Source organism: Thamnophis elegans, chromosome 3 (assembly GCF_009769535.1).
Source record: "Thamnophis elegans isolate rThaEle1 chromosome 3, rThaEle1.pri, whole genome shotgun sequence".
Taxonomy (NCBI): domain Eukaryota; kingdom Metazoa; phylum Chordata; class Lepidosauria; order Squamata; family Colubridae; genus Thamnophis; species Thamnophis elegans.
This window is the reverse complement of record NC_045543.1, coordinates 66,449,763-66,461,622: the sequence shown is the minus strand read 5'-3', so window position 1 is coordinate 66,461,622 and position 11,860 is coordinate 66,449,763. Positions and strand designations below refer to the sequence as shown.

Below are 11,860 nucleotides of genomic sequence, written 5' to 3'. Positions count from 1 at the left end.
TGTCCATAATACGTTCTTGTGATAAAACGAGAAAGGAAGAATTCCAGACTGAAGGGGACAGTCTTATAAGGAAACTGCAAAACTAAATGACCTAGGAATGTCTTAAACAAATCATAATCTTATTAATTACCTGATATCCTACCAGTTACACTGTCCAAAAATCTTAGGGTTAGGTGAAGTGTAACTATCATATAGTTACTGACTAGCCAAGATTTGTAAGAAAAAATAGCACTCATCAATAGTAAAAGCAGAATAACAAAAACACAGTTCGGTATCGCGGTTAAACATATTGAACTAGAAGCCAAGAGCCCATCGTTCTAGTATTGCTAACCATAAACTAGGCATTGAAGCTAGCTGGGTGACCGATTAATCATTCCCACTCATCCCTAGGAAGAAGGTTTTTTTTTTAAAAAAAAAAATATTTATTAAAAATATGGAACTTCACAAATGTGTGTGTCATCCTTGCGCAGGGGTCATGCTAATCTTCTCTGTATTGTTCCAATTTTAGTATATATGCTGTCCTAGGAAGAAGGTAATGACAAAGCACTTTGAAATCACATTCTGCAAACATGTTTTGCATCATAGTGGACATAAGGTTCAATTTGAAGATATACAGGTATTGCCACCCATGTCAAACTACCATGTGCAACTACATAGAGGGGCTCCTGAATACCATAAACATTCCAACAACATCAACAGAAAGTAGGGGAATTTGAACATCAGTAAAGCATAGATCCCAGTTTTATACTATTTGAAGATTGAACATCCCTTATCTAATCAGTAGGAATCTGAAGCAGCCTCAACAGAAAAAGCACCAGGAGTATCCTGGCTCAAAATTGTCCAATCAGAAATCAGTTCTGTTGGAATTTTCCAAAAGGAATTAATTAGTGGTTCATCTACAAAAGGAACCAATCAGTATCCTGGTTCAAAGACAGACCAACCAGGAACTAGTTATCTTGAAATTTCTTCAAACTGGATCAATTAAATGAGGCACCAATTAGAAACCAGCTTACTTGGACTCCTAAGACCTGGACCAATCAGAGATCTGCTTGTCAGGTTCAAATACAAGAACTCTAGTCAGCCCATTTCTGTTGCCTATGAGGTACCTAGAGGTACAACACAAAGCAGCTCAGCATATTGAACATGCCAACCATAGTTGCTGGTGAAATGTTAGAACCAAAGAAAATCAGACCATAGTCATTCAGCCTGAAGTCCCATAACTGTTTTAGCTCTAAAAAATTTGCTAAAGAAAATTGCAGTGACTTGTCCATGTAAATTGTCAGAAATCACAATACAAAAGTGTGTTGACAAACAAATTATAATTGCAAAGCATTTACATGACATCCAAGACCAGGTATCTCAAGAGCCTACCTTACTCTGTCCAGTAGTAGGTCTTACCCAATACCTCTGTCGTAATTTTGGAAATATATGTGTATCGATTACAGAAACATCTAACTAAACAATTGGTTTCAGTTCCCAGAAAATGAGAATTGCAGTTTATCATAAAAAAAATCCACATCCAAGCTAAAGGACTTGTCTGGTGTAAACATTGTGCAATATTTCAAATCCTTCTGATATTTTCATCAGAAAAGATCCTCAAAATCAAGGAATGGGGAAGAAGTAAGATATTTATCTACGAGGTTGCCAATTTCATTGGTCTCTAGGTGGAGATTATAAGATTCTTTGGTTTTATTTAGGAACATCCTAAATAATTTTGACTTTACTGTAAAAAGCAACAATGTTTTTTTTTTACCTCTCTGTTAGCCATAAAACCTGTGAGTTGTCCAAAGCAGGAGACATATTAAGTTCTAATGGCCTTTATGATTTCAGAGTTTGGTTTCTAGTTGCTTAGTTTGAAAATGACACTAACTTCACTAACTTGTCACCAATATAATATATTAAGTTCTATAAACCTGCCTAATAAAGAATTCCAGAAAATTCAAAATTTTGCATACAAATTGTAGCTTTTAAGTTTGTCCTAATAATAGGGATTTGTGTTATTCTTTCTTTCCCTTCCATTTCCCATTTTATGAGATCTATGTATCCATAGTATCCAGTTGTCTAGCTATCCAATTTTGCCTAACTTGATAAGACGAATCTGGCAAAAACTGATTTAAAACATGTTTCATTTCAATTCGTTTCTGAAATTCAGACAGCCAATTTGATTGGCTAAATCAATCTATGGAGTTCAGTAATCTGAACTAATCGACTGAATATTCATTGATTTGGGGGAAAATATTTCTGCTCGTGCACAAAAATATGAATCAATATGGAAATACCTGATTTGAATTGTTGCTAAATTGATTCAGAAAATGAATTGGGACTGAAGATTTGAACAAATCACGCTCAACTCAAATCTACACCAAATATATTTGTATGGTGTATTGGTTAAGGTATCAAGCTTTATTCAGCCCTAGGAGCTGAAATGGCATATCTATCTATCAATGATCTACATCTGTTCGTCTGCCTGCCTGCCTGCCTACCTACCTACCTACCTACCTACCTACCTACCTACCTACCTACCTACCCATTATCTATCTAACTGTCTGTCTGTCTGTCTGTCTGTCCTGTCTACCTACCTACCTACCTACCTACCTATCTATCTATCTGGGGACGTGCAGTCACTAGAGGCAAGGGCAGGCGGGGCCTCACCAGTCTCCTGAGGGAAAGGAAAGAGTTTTAAAGAATTTTTTTTTAAATAATTAAAGCCAGGATAGTTGCTACCAGATTTCAAGTCACAGTGGCTTGGTGTCTGCTCTCAGTGTTAACTAGGAGGAGGCCAGAGAACTCGGGGCCTCCTTTGCATAAGGAATTTTTCGCCTTTTAAAAGTTTAAGACAGAATTAAAAAGCAAAAAATTTTAATATGCAAAGGAGGCACGATTCTCCACCTCCTGATCTGGAGCAGCGAATCATGTCTTGCACTTGAGCGACTGCGGCAAGTGCAAGGGTGATTCTGGAGAGGTTTTCTTTGGCCACCAGCCCGCATTTCTTCAGCAGCAATTTCTTCTCTGCCCAGCATTTTCTACATGGGCGGCTTGCGCTGGCCTGCAGCCAGCCCAGCACCGAGCGGGGAGGACGAGGAGGAGGAGGAGGAGAAGAGCAGTGAGGCCTTGTGGCTGGCTGGGGAGGGACTCACCGCTCTTCTTCTCCCAGCCAGCCAGCCCACCCACCCCCGCCCGACCTGCTCCGCGAATGTCAGCGGGGACAGAGACAGGCGTGGGGGCGAAGGCGGCAGAGCGCGGCAGCGGTGAGAAGCAAACACCCCCGCCACTGTGTCCTACAGGCGTCTCGCATTATGTCCATCATAAACGCGAGATGCTTGTCGGACACAGTGGCAGGGACATTGCTTCTCTCCGCTGCTGCGCTCTTGCCTCACCAACGGTAACCCTCACTGCACGTCACTGCTATCTATCTATCTATCTATCTATCTATCTATCTATCTCTATCTATCTATCTATCTATCTATCTATCTATCATCTATCATCTATCATCTATCATCTCATCTATCATCTATCTATCTATCATTCTCTCTATATCATCTATCTATCTACCTATCATTTCTATGGCTATATCTATCTATATGTAGAAAACACACAATATTTTTATTTTATGCAAGATAAATATTTTTATTTGTTGGACAAATTAATTCTTCTGCCCATATTCTCGGAAAATGCTGTGCTATATTACAAAATGAATTGAAAATAATTAAAAGGGGAAAACTAAGAAGCAAGACTACTGCTGTGTTCCCATAACCACAAAATCTTAGCTATAGAATCATTCCCAAAACACAATTTAGTTATAGCTTTTTAAAAAAATCTGACTGGGGCGGGGGAGGATACTGAATGAAGGCTTTTATCAAATGCATATTCTCCAATGACACAAGAAGAATATTTCTATTGCAAATTTCTCTTGAATACGATACAACTTTTCCTCAGAAGCAGAAACATTTTTGCATATTACATTTACCTTGTGCAACTGAATTGTATTATCTGGCAATAGAAAACTGAAAAAGTCCCAGGGGAGCCCAAATAGATTTTAGCTGCTTCTCTATTCACTAGCAAGGAAACACGCTTTACAGCCTGGGATATAATGATGTTGTATCTGGAAATTTAAAGCACCAGGATGTTATGAATGATGTTAGATTGGATTGTTAGCTCTGTTTCCTCACCCCTTATCTCCATCTCAAGAGCCACTGAACTCAGGCTGTTTAAATTGCATTTGACTTCAGTGGGATTTCAGCTGCTCAATAATGAGGATGGCTGAAACAAGCAATTTTAATAGACTTTCTTATTAAAACTAGGTGTAAGAAGTGGACGTATCTATATACGTAGCCTTAGGGCCATATGTGGTCTATGACTTTATTTCAGATCACTAGAAACTTCTTTCAAGAATGATTTATCCTAGAATGGACACAAGACAAAAAGGGTTCAGAGCAGGGGTGAAATGCTCTGAACCCTTAGTAATAAATGTAATAAAAAATGCTACCGTTTATCCGAACCAGTAGTAAAAAAAATGCTTAACAAAGTAAAAAAAGTTCCAACGATCACCTGTTCTGTGTGATGGTAGCAATCTTTTTATTTTAATTTTTTTTTTAGCCTTTGGTGTCTGTTTTTGCTCCAGGAGGCTTCCCTGAGGCCTGCTAGGCCAAGGGACCTGGAGGGACCTGGAGGTCATCTAGTCCAACCCCCTTCTCCAGCAGGACATTGTTAAAGTGAGTTTCTTTCTTTTGACCCCCCCCAATCACTTGACTACATAGCCACACCCACCCAGTCACATGACCTCCCTCAAGCCACACCCACAGAAACCAATAGGAAAAAAAATTAGATTTTCACCATGGTTCAGAGGGGCTGTGAGAGGGACCGAGAGACATGGATGTTGAAGAGAAGGAGAGATTATTATGTATTTCTAGATTTTTAAAATTGTTTGCTTGATTAAATTTGGAGGCTACCCAACTCAAAAACAACTCTCTTCGGTCAGCTCACACTTTGGCAAGTAGAAAAGAAGAAAATAGAAGAGAAAACTTTTGTTCACCAGGAAAGCAACAACAAAATTATACATAGCAAACTAAAGAAAAAAGCAGGACTCCATAACTGTCTCACCCCAAAGCCTGGGCAACACAGCCAGGTGTTCAAGTATTTTGGAATATAAGCAGGGAAGGAGCCAAATGGCTCTTTGATTCTGCCAGGGAGGGAGGGAGGGGAGGGAGGGAGGGAGGGAGGGAGGGAGGGAGAGAGGAGAGAGAGAGAGAGAGAGAGAGAGAGAGAGAGAGAGAGAACTTTATACATTTGTCATACTTGCATTTTTGTTGTTGTTGTTGTATATGAGATAAATGCTCTACCACACCAGGTAGGAATTTAACATTTTTAAAGATTCTCATTCAATTGGATGGAAAAGAAATTGCTGAAAAAAGAAACTAAAGTCAGAAACATAGGCCTGAAAGAAATTATATATTTCTTTGAGCTTGTTTGGAGGTTCTAGCAGGGGAGTGCAGCTCTTGACTGAAGATTGGTACACTCCTTCTATCTGGGATGTTCAGCCTCTTCCACCGAGCGTGCAGCTTCGGGAGGGACACCATGGAGCAGGTGAGAGAGGAAGGCAGAGGTGGGTTCCTGCCAGTTCTAACCTCTTTCTATAGAAGAGGTTCCACAAATCTACCGTGCCATTTAGAATCGGTTCCAGCTCCCTCGCCACACCCACCGCTCAGTGATTGGCTGGCTCACCAATCGCTCGCCCGCCTCTAAGAGTCCTATCTAAACCTTAAAGTCTTAAAGCTGTCAGGTTTGAACACCCCTGGGTTTTTTTTTCTAAAGGGTTAGGGGTGGCAAGGGTCTTGTAACTTGACAGCTTTAAGACTTGCACACTTCAATGCCAGAGTTTCCGAGCCAACATGAATGGAGGAGGAATCTGAGAGTTGAAGTCCACAAGTCTTAAAGCTGTCCAGTTTGAACATCCTGGGGATTTTTTCTAAAGGGTTAGGGGTTCAAGGGTCTTGTAACCTGACAGCTTTAAGACTTGCGTGCTTCAAATGCCAGAGTTTCTGAGCCAACATTTTGATTGCTAAGCAAGAGTGTTGTGAGTTTCACCACATTCTACAAGTGGGCCATGCCCACCCAGTCACATGGCTGGCAAGCCACTTCCACCCAGTCACATGGCCAGTAAGCCACTCCCACAAAGCAGGCCACACTTACAGAAGAGTTTCTAAAAATTTTGAAACCCACCACTGAAGGAAGGGGACACCCGCTTAGCCAGCCAGATCAGCTGAATCAACCCTGGCGATCAATGGGGCGACAGATGTTGCAGCCAGATCACCCTCATATTGCACAAATACATGTACCCAGATGACACACTGTTAATGGAAGATGATGTTTGAATTAAATAAAATTAAAAATTAAAATTAAAAAAAATCTGAATTTCTTTTAATAAGTGAAAACAGAAGCCTCTCTCTCTCTCTCTCTCTCTCTCTCTCCTCTCCTCTCTCTCTCTCTCTCTCTCTCTCTCTCTCTCTCTCTCTCTCTCTCTGCAAAGGAGAACACATAATTTGAGCACCAAATTATAGCACATGAAGTCCGAGTCCCAATGGCCAAGTCTCTTTTTAGAAGGATTACCTAATCAACAGTGAACAGTCATGCCTGGTTGGATAGCTATCTGTATTCTAGCATTCTGATTCCTACAGTTATTAATCTAGATGCCTTGTAGGAAGCATGCAATAAAACAATAATGTAATATTCCGCCTTTCCCCACTACACCTCTCACAGCTAATTGATATTCACTGCTTCTGAATATGAGATCCTACTGAGTCGCCATGGCTAACAGGCATCTATGAATTGTTCTAATTTCATTTTCACCCACTATCCCTCTTCAAACTTTTATGGGCACCAACTTTCATAATTCCTTAATCAATACACTGAAATATGCTTTGAAAAATCCCTATTCATAATGACCAACTTAAACTTTTCTTCTTGGAAAATTTCTGGACCAAATTATTTTTAAAGAATTCCTATACATTTAATTCTCATACATTTATCCTCTTTTCATCCATACAGTTGTATGGCTCTTCTATAATAAATTAAATGCATAACATAATATTGCAGGCCTCAAATTTGGGAATCAATTTTAATTTGTGCGTAATGTGAAATGGAATGCAATTTAACATTTTCAAATGAACAAGAAATAGGTCAAACAGAGGAAACTACATGGGAAGCAGGGATTGCTTATCTGAGTTGCTCATTAAACGTGTATGCCATAATGAATAATATTAACAGATTTTAAAAATTATATTGCAGAGTCAGACAGACAATTCATGATGAATAATTTAATCACCCCTATTTATCACAAAGCAAATCAACCACATATTTTACATTTCAAATGTTTATAAACAGTAAAGGAATAACTTTCAGTGTAACATACCAAAAAGAAAGCACTGGTTTGCTCATTCCCCCCCCCCCCCCCGATTTCTTGCTCTCAGGTGACTGGACCATGTTGTAACCCAGCATCAAAATTTTATAAAGCTGGGTTAGATTAACTCCTGTCCAGTCATCCATGTCATGCAAAGATAGAAGACAGGATAAAAGAGAGGTTACAGTACAGGCATAGATAAACATGCCTAGAACAGCCGGTTAGAACTGGGCTTCATAGGAACTTCTCTATGATAATTTTACTTCCTGGAGCCACACTGAGCCACTCTACACACTGTAGATCTGATTCTAATGAGATTCTTTTTCTTTCCTCAAAGCATTGAAAAAGAAAAGAAAAAAAAGCAGAAAGTGGTGTCAGTCTCCCAGCCATGTCTGCATATGTATAGAATTGCTAAATGAATGCCTTAAGTCAAATTCTCCAATCCAGGATTCTCCAAATATTTAGGAATTGCAACTCCGTTTGCCAGGGTTTTGCCTGAATTATGGAAATTATTGGAGATGGCATATTTTTATTTGGAAGAATAATACAGGTAGTTGTTTAGCAACCGCAATTGGGACCCCCAACTCCATTATTAAACCAAGCACTAGCTAAGTGAAACTATGACTGTTCTTATGCTCTTCAACTTTACAGACCTGCAAATATGAGGATTAGTTGCAAAGTTACTTTTTCATGGCTGAGGACAGTGCTGACACTGAAAGGAGAGGCGTCACAGGTCAACACCAATGGCAGGGTCTGGCTGTATTGTACTAGGAAAGGATCCATTGACAAGTATCATTTTACTGCGGCAATGCGGCTTTGCCCCAGGACCATTTCGCGTTCTTGGCTAGGAGGTGCTGTAATGGTTCAGCAATGGTGGCTTTCTGTTTGAGAAAGATGCTGTAGAAATTAAGGAGCCTGAAGAACGCCTGCAGTTCGGTCTGATTGCGAGGTGTGGGGGCATCTTAATAGCTTTTATTTTTTTTGTAAGGTCAGGTGGATTCTAGACCCATCGATCAGGTATCCTAGGAATTTGACCTTTGGTACATTAATCGACATTTTTCTTTTTGAGGCGGAGACCCTTGTCTCTAATTCTGGCCAAAACTGTTCGTACGCATTTTAAAGTTGTGCCTCATTTGCAGCCGATACCAAGATGTCGTCGAAATAGGGGACGACTCCTGGAATCCCCTGCAAAGTCGTTCCATGACGCTTTGGAACAGTCCAGGGGCGATACTAACCCCAAATTGCAGGCGGTGGCATTTGAATGCAGCCCTGTGCATCACAATGTTTTGGGCCCTCCACAGTTAGCACCATCTACTGGCAATTGTTTGTAGCACCATATCCAATTTTGCAAAGATTTTTTCTGGGCCGAGAGAATGTAGTAGGTGCTGTACAATAGGTACAGGGTAGTGAGCTTTGTTGTAACGCTTTATTAATTGTGCACTTATAGTCCGCGCAGATGCGGACAGACCCGTCAGGGCTTGACAGGTGTCACAATTGGGTCTCCCAGCGTGCGTGATCGAATGGCTCTAAGATGCCCTGGCTAACAAGCTTATCAATTTCTTTGTCCATTTTGGGATGGAGAGCGAAAGGTACTCTCCTAGGTTTTAGCCCTAATTGGGGATATTGTGGAGTCCAAGCTAAAGGAAATTGGGGTTTCTCTTGTACTTACCCAAACTGGTACCAAAAACGTCCTCAAACTCCTTAAAGATGGCCTTCAGCGCCATCGTCCCTCATGGTCACTTCCATCTCCAAAGCTTGGAACCAATAAAGCCAGGAGGCTCTGAATGTTTCCACTGACCACCATCATGGAGCCGAGGAGCCGGGTGGCGCATTGGTTAAATGCAGCACTGCAGGCTACTGCTAGATCAGCAGTTCAGCGGTTCAAATCTCACCGGCTCAGGGTTGACTCAGCCTTCCATCCTTCCGAGGTGGGTAAAATTGAGGACCCAGATGTTGGGGGGCAATATGCTGACTCTTTGTAAACCGCTTAGAGAGGGCTGAAAGCCCTATGAAGCGGTATATAAGTCTACTGCTATTGCTATTGCTATTGCTATCATGGGGAGGTTTTGCTGAATTGTTTGTAGTTCACCCGGAAGGTGCCTTGGCCATAATGGGGCCTGGTTCCCTGGTAATCACGCAGACGGATGTCAGGGCTTCGGAGGGTGTCGCTTCTGTAGCTTCGGGATTGCTTGCCTTGAAGACTGACTATGGAATTATGGTCAGTGATAACCCGGTGTCGATTTCCATCTCTTCCTCAATGAGGACAGTGACTTTCAACTTTTTGGGGCGCCTGGAGCGGATTTGTCTAACTGGGACAGTGACATTCAGCTTTCTTGGGCACCCGGAGCGGATTTGTATAACAGATGATGGTTGGCGATCCTATCGTCACCTTCTGACTGCTGTGGGTACTTCTGCCAAGCCCCTGATTTGGGCCACTGTGGCGGCTTGTGAACCTTTGGGACTGTCTGGTGGCGGTAGGAAGTTTCTGGGAACACCTGGCAATGTGCCCTTTCTGCTCGCATCGCTGACAAGTTGCCTCATGAAAATGGCAGATGATCACATGGTATCCTCCACAGCTGGCGCAGGTGGAGCTTGCGCGTGTGAATTTTCGCGCTGGCTTGGTGCTGCAGCTACTGTGCACGTGGTAGCTGTTGTTCTCCCGCTTCGGAGAGCTCTCGGGCTCGGTAGTCTCGCGATGTAAGCATGTACTCTTCCAGCGTCTGAGTTGTGCTCGGGCGCTGTAGGGCTTCCGTCGATTTGGCAGCTGATTCGGATGCCCTAGCCTCATCTAGTGCGATCTTCAGATAGAGGTTAGATTTAGCGAGTAACCTCCTCAGGCCGAAATTATGCAGTCCAGAATCAGCTCATCCAGGTCTCAGAACTCACAGTAGGCTGCGGCTTCCGGAGTGCCGCCACATACTCATTGATAGATTCACCCTCCATCTGGTTTCGGATGTTGAATTCATGCCAGCAGATGTATTTGGACAGCTTGGGCGCATATGTGGGTCTTCAGTGTTTGTTGTAGTTCAGACCAGGACACTGCTTGAAGTGGGGTTGGTTCCGAGAGATTTTTTGCCATTACAAACACTTCCCGGCCACAGTAACCGAGGAACATGGTTTCTTACGGGCTTCAGGAACGCCGTGGGATCGTTCGTTTCGAGGAAACACTCGAATCGTAGCATGTATGATCCAGTGCTCGGTGGCCTGGATGATACGGAGTTGGTGGGGTGTGCATAGCCATCCTGATTCAATTTCATCTTAGCGCTGGCTTGCTCAATGCTGCACAGGATACTCTGGGCTGGATCACGTTTGCTCTTTTTGTTTGCCTAGTTGCCTTCCAATCCCATCCTCGTCGCCAGTGTTAGATCGGGTAAAGGAAGGCACATAAAGCTCCAGTAACAACAGCTCTTTATTGCAAGTCAGGTAAACATCCAGCTGAAGAAGGGTTGGGCAGCATCCCCTTTTAAAGGGATCTGTCAGACCTCTTGACCAATGGGATAAACCTCTGTTCCCAGCTGGAACAGAGGCCGTTGGTGGAAACCTCTATCAGTGTGGGAGGGGGATATCTAACAAGGACTATCTCTAAACAAATAGCCCCCCCCTCATTTTGCATGAAACTACAGGAGTGAGCCCTTAAAAGAACCACTCTTAAGCTGGTTTGTCCTAAAATGGCTTTTTTCCTCTTCAAAATTTTGGAATATCAATTCTGATTTCCAAAAGATACAATTGCAGCATCCAGGTTTGACTTTTAATTCCACAATCCAAATTTGCTACCCTTTTATATCCATTCTGTCTCACTGAAGGAATAGGGAAATAGTGTTACACTGTTTGCATGTTGCTGTACGTTAGTTTCCAGAAACTGTTAAGCATGGATTCATATATGCCTGATATTGTCAACAGACATATCAAGCTCAAATGCTACAACAGACTGAATTGTTTTATTTCATACGCTATCCAGGGGTAAAAGAATGGATGTATCAAACCTTTTTCAAAAGCCCCTTCCCTACCTTGGGATAGATTTGTTAATTTGCGACTGATGGCTCTGTTTTTAACCCATGGCTGCTGCCTCTCTCTCTCTCTCTCCCTCTATCTCTCTCTCCCTCTCTCCCTCCCTCCTTCTCTCTGTGTATTTCTGCCTCAGTAGTGAAAATTTAGTGGGTGAGTTTGAGCTAGTCACTCTCCCTTAACCAATATAATCATTTGTAGGAATTATATGTAGATCGCTATGCAAATTAGAAGAACAGAGTACTATGTAAGTCATCCTTAGAATCCGGAAGGGAAAGGCAGGAAAACAAATAAACAAACTCAATGCCAGCTGCCAGTATATTTCAATGTTTACTGCTTCGTGACTGATCTCAAAGGACAGTAACATTGATTGCTTGACTTAAGAATATTGCAGCTACCTCTGTGGTGTATAGGTAAACCTGGGGATCAGGAGCAGAGAAACTAATAACTTACTTAGGC

At 42.0% G+C, this 11,860-nt stretch overlaps 1 non-coding gene across 1 annotated transcript; it reads right to left on the bottom strand.

Annotated features, from left to right (window-relative positions):
• Nucleotides 1-427: 427 nt before the first annotated feature.
• LOC116506872 lies at nt 428-531 on the bottom strand. The gene has a single exon (XR_004255086.1). It is a non-coding gene; the product is annotated as a U6 spliceosomal RNA (small nuclear RNA).
• Between the last annotated feature and the right edge of the window lie 11,329 nt (nt 532-11,860).